The sequence below is a fragment of the Felis catus genome, chromosome B3 (assembly GCF_018350175.1).
Source record: "Felis catus isolate Fca126 chromosome B3, F.catus_Fca126_mat1.0, whole genome shotgun sequence".
Taxonomy (NCBI): Eukaryota; Metazoa; Chordata; class Mammalia; order Carnivora; family Felidae; genus Felis; species Felis catus.
This window is the reverse complement of record NC_058373.1, coordinates 105351459-105356933: the sequence shown is the minus strand read 5'-3', so window position 1 is coordinate 105356933 and position 5475 is coordinate 105351459. Positions and strand designations below refer to the sequence as shown.

Genomic DNA, 5475 nt, shown 5'->3' with positions numbered 1-5475 from the left:
TGAATCCACCACAGATAGAGAATGGTGGTGGTAAAGGAGCTGTACTATTTAAAATATGATGGTGGGGGAAAAGCTTTTCCACTAACGTAATTTTTTTCCCCGAAAACTGAAGGCAGTGAGAAGTGGACCATACGAAGAGATAAAATATGCTTGCAATTTTTGAGTCCAGCTTTTGGGAGCCAGTTCAGACTAAACCCTCAGACCCGACTCCGCTCTAAGGATGTCTGGATGGAAAAGTTTGAGAAATACCAGTTGGCCCAACTCCTTCATTCCCCAGGTGAAGGACACTGAAGCCCAGAGAACTCAAGCTCTTGCTCCCAGGCACCAAGCAAGGCCATGCTAGGTGATAGCACAGCACGACTTGAATGCAGCTCCTCTACCCAGATCTCCAATCTAGAAGTTCAGTGCTTTTCTACTAGGTTTTTATCCAAGGGATACAGGTGTGCTGTTTCGAAGGGACACATGCACCCTAATGTTTATAGCAGCACTATCTGCAATAGCCAAAGTATGGAAAGAGTCCAAATGTCCATCGATGGATGAATAAAGAAGATGTGGGATACACACACACACACACACACACACACACACACACACACACACACAATGGAGTATTACTCGGCAATCAAAAAGAACGAAATCTTGCCATTTGCAACTACGTGGTTGGAACTAGAGGGTATTATGCTAAGCGAAATTAGTCAAAGACAAATATCATATGACTTCACTCATATGAGGACTTTAAGACACAGAACAGATGAGCATAAGGGAAGGGAAGCAAAAGTAATATAAAAACAGGGAGGGGGACAAAACAGAAGAGACTCTTAAATATGGAGAACGAACAGAGAGTTACCAGCGGGGTAGTGGGAAGGGGGATAGGCTAAATGTGTAAAGGGCATTAAGGAATCTACCCCTGAAATCATTGTTGCACTGTAACTAACTAACTTGGATGTAAATTAAATAAATAAAAATAAAATTTTTAAAAAAACACAAAAGTCCAGTGCTTTTCAAAAATAATATAAAAACAGGGAGGGGGACAAAACATAAAAGATTCTTAAATATAGAGAACAAACAGGATTGCTGGAGGGTCTATGGGGGGGGAGGATGGGCTAAATGCGTCAGGGCATTAAGGAATCTACTCCTGAAATCATTGTTGCACCATATGCTAACTAACTTGGATGTAAATTAAACAATAAATAAACTTTAAAAAAAAAGAATAGAAGTATAGAGAGACCAACAAAGCTCAAATTATAAAAAAATAAATAATAAAAAACAAAAGTCTAGTGCTTTTTAGAAAAAATAAATAAAATAAAGTAATAAATAAAAAAAATAGAAGTCCAGCACCTTTTTCTTATTATTACAAAACTCTTTCTAAAATCCGTGTTATCACATGATTTAGCATTTGATACTTTCTATCTTAAACGACACATGTTTTATATCATCAATTAGAATGTAAACTCCTCAAGGAGACTTACCTTCACATTTCTCTGGGGCCACTGTGTATCATCATGCAGTCTGTACTCTGCACAACTCAGACCGGCTTGGAGAGGGGTTGAATGGGACCATGCACTTGAGCTGAGAGGTTGTGTGCTGTGGGGAGGGCTGCATTGCCCCAGAGGAACCGGCATCTTTTCTTGAGCGCCTGCAAAGAAGAGGCAAGCAGTAGCCCTGTACTTCTCTTACAAAGTGCACATTGCATAATATAGTGCTAGGTACACAGAAAAGGATGGCGGGGTTGGAGGGAGGGGGTGGAAGGGCGGTGGGAATGACGCCCAGATTCTTCCAAAAGCATCCTTACGGGCATGCTTTGATTATCTATTGCTGTGTAACAAATGATCCCGAACCTAGTAGGATAAAACAGCCATTTCATTGTGCTCACAGATTCTGTAGGTCAGGAATTTGGATGGGCATAGGAAGGACGATGTCTCGTACCTCAGCTAAAAAAACATTGAGGGGCTGGAATTATCTAGAAACTTCCGTACTCCCACGGCCGGTGCCCAGGCTAAAATGACTCAAAGGCTAGCCTCTGCTGGGACTGTCAACAAGAGCACACTCGTGTGGCCTCCCTGGGTAACTTATGTTTCCCACAGCATGACAGCGGCTCGGAGGGACGTCACCTCAGGAGGATGTCCAGAGAGCACGCCTTCTGAGAGAGCCACGTAGGAGTTGCATGGCTTTCTCGGCCCAACCTCAGAAGGCGCAAGGCGTCACCTCCACAACATGCTATTGGCTACGAGCAAGGCACTGTGGCCAGCTTAGATTTAAGGGCAGGGTAATGAGACGCTGCCTCTTGACAGTAACATTGCAGACGAGCACGTGGGATGAGAGAGGACGTGGCTATCTTTGGCGTATGCTGCCTGCCAAGGGACTCATCTCTTCGATAACCCAGTACCACAACAGAGATGAAGCAGTGAGCCTCTCGAATGTCCCCATGATGCTCTTGGTGAAGGGCCATCTGGGGCAGGGTGCAGGGGTACTGCTTTCTGAGCACCTGAGTCCCCGTAAGCCCCCGTCTTTAAGGCTTGGTCGGGATGAGCTCAGCGCAGGAGAGGCCGGCAGCTGCTCAAACGCACCAGCTGTTTCTCACCCTTGCACTTGGTGGTGTTGCCATCCGGAAATTCTACAGACGGGCCTGACAACTTGAGGGTTTGCCTCTTTTTCACCTTGTGGGCCACCAACTAACTGTCGAAGTTACCGGGTTCGTGCCAGAGCCAGATGTTCTTAACAGATGTGCAAAGAAAGCGGCTCCCTCCTTACATCTTTTTTCAGTTGTCTGATGCTATAAGATGCCTTTTTAGCCTAATTCAGGGTTGGACACCCCTGGCAAAGCAACTGTGGCCATTTCCTCTATTTTAGTACACATGAAATAACCAGCCGTGACCTCAAGACCTTTTCTTCTTAACTAATTGGGTGGCCTTCTGCAGCTGGACTATGGCAACCAAGGAAGTTTCAAATTAAAGATATACACACATATATAATATTATATATATACTTATATTTATATATAATTTCCTAAGTTCTGAAATGTATTCTTCCCATCCCAGCCCACGCCACTATCCCTCTCCATTAACGTAAGACTTACTAATTTGACACAAGTAAGCAAGCAAGGAGACGTCACCATACATAATCGCAAGTACATTACAGTGACCTCATTCTATTTCTTTTTTTTTTTTTTTTAATTTTTTTTTTCAACGTTTATTTATTTTTGGGACAGAGAGAGACAGAGCATGAACGGGGGAGGGGCAGAGAGAGAGGGAGACACAGAATCGGAAACAGGCTCCAGGCTCTGAGCCATCAGCCCAGAGCCCGACGCGGGGCTCGAACTCACAGACCGCGAGATCGTGACCTGGCCGAAGTCGGACGCTCAACCGACTGCGCCACCCAGGCGCCCCATTCTATTTCTACCCCATCCACTCTACCTGGACCTCCTGCCCAGAGGATGGGGGAAAGCATAGTAGAGCTACAGAGTGTCACCAAATAGTAAATACCAAGTCTCCTCTTTCCTCCCCACTCCCCGCCCTTTCTGCTGACCTGGAATTTCTCCAGCTGTGCTGTCTATGAAATGAGCTGTCACCACATCAGATCAGGAGAAGTGGGATGGAGCTGCACACTCGCAAAAGAAACCCTCCTGCTGAGCATTGGATTCCTTTCCTCGATCAGGAAAGCTAGACGCACACAAACAAACTACTTTTATTATTCAACTTCAACATAAAAGGTCACCGTTTCAAGCCTGCATTTAGCTCAGCCGCCCAATAACATCTGTTAAAACGAGGAAGCGCTCTCACACATTCCCATTTTAACCCCCCGGCCACCAAGATGACTGTGTCTATCCAAGGTTGCAAAGAGGTGAGACTGAAATCAAGTATGTGTGGGAAAAGAAATACTTCTGAAAGGACATGGCGGTTGCAATCAAATATCTGAAAGGAATGAGACCTTCTCCACAGCTTGGAAAAGCTTGTGCGGCACACGGTGCCACCAGAGGTCTATGTGAAGAGCTGACGGAAGACGCACAGCTCTCAGTGGCTCTGACGGGGCCTGTAGCAAGGAGAGTGTGCGTGGGCCTTAGGAGCTGGTTGGAAATAAAGCATGGGAGTAACTCGGTTTTGTGACTGACACAGAAACTGCTTTCCTTGGCAACAAGGTGACCCCTGAGTATCAATGCATCCCTCCCGCCCCCTAGCCTGAAAAGATGCACAAGGCAGCAAGCCAAGGCTCTGGGCCCTTCTGACCTGGCAAGTTCTCCAGGGCTGGTGAATCCACTGAAGTTCACATCCATTAAATCCATTAGGGACAGAGGCACAGAGCAGCCAAATCTGCTTGTATCTGTGACCATGTGTCATGGCTAATTTTATGTGTCAACTTGGTTAGATCATGGTACTCAGCCTAATACTGGTCTGGAGGTTGTCTGTGAAGAAATGTTTTAGATATGATTAACATGGAAACCAGCAAACTTTTTTTAAGTTTTTCAGGTCAATTCCAGTTAAAATACAGTGTCATATCAGTTTCAGGTGCACGATATAGTGATTCGACACTTCCATACATCAGCCAGAGCTCATCATGACAAGTGCACTCCTTAATCCAGATCCCCTATTTAACCCATCCCCCCACCCCCTCCCCTCTGGTAACCATCAGATTGTTCTCTATAATTAAGACTCTGTTTCTCTCTCCTCTCTCTCTCTCTCTCTCTCTGTCTCTCACACACATAAACATACACACACAATTTTCCCCTTTGCTTGTTTCTTTTCTTAAATTCCACGTATGAGTGAAATCATATGGCATTTGCCTTTCTCTGACTTATTTAGTAAATTAGCAAACTTTGAGTAAAGCAGACTACCCCCCTCTCCATAACATGGGTGGGCCTCATCCAATTTAGTTGAAATCCCGAAGAAAAAAGACTGAGGTCCCCCAAGGGCAATAGTCCTCATATATTTAAAGTATATAATTTCATCAGTGTGCCATATGTATTGTATTCGTTGTCTATTGCTGCATAACAAGTTACCACAAACTTAGTGGCTCACAGCACACATTTAGCACCTCACAATTTCTGTGGGCCAAGAGTCCAGGCACACGGTTTAACAGGGGCCTCCGCTCAGGGTCTCCCAAAGTTTCAGTCAACATGTCTTCTGGGCTGCATTCTCATCCAGTGCCCAGTTGAAGAAAAAAACACCGTCAAGCTCATTGAAGTTGTTGGCAGAATTTACTACTTTGTGGACATATGACTGAAGGCTCCAGGACACCCTCAGGTCCCAGAGCCACTCACAGTTCTCAGAGGCCATCCTTATTTCCTTACCACCTGGGCTTCTCCAACATGACCACTTCATCAAGCATGCAAGGAAAGTCTCTAAATTCAGTCTGCTAAGAGGGAGTGGTAAATAAGGTAATTACAGGAGTGACAACCAATCACTTTCGATAATATATTGGTTGGAAGCAAGTCACAGTTCCTGCCCATACTCAAGCATCCCTGCCCATGCACAAAGGAAT

At 45.1% G+C, this 5475-nt stretch overlaps 1 long non-coding RNA gene across 1 annotated transcript; it reads right to left on the bottom strand.

Moving 5' to 3' along the window:
• Positions 1 to 1376: 1376 nt before the first annotated feature.
• On the bottom strand, positions 1377 to 4518 carry LOC123386344. The gene is made up of 3 exons (XR_006600128.1): positions 4224 to 4518; positions 3526 to 3659; positions 1377 to 1636 (listed from the first exon to the last, which is right to left on the bottom strand). It is a non-coding gene; the product is annotated as an uncharacterized LOC123386344 (long non-coding RNA).
• Between the last annotated feature and the right edge of the window lie 957 nt (positions 4519 to 5475).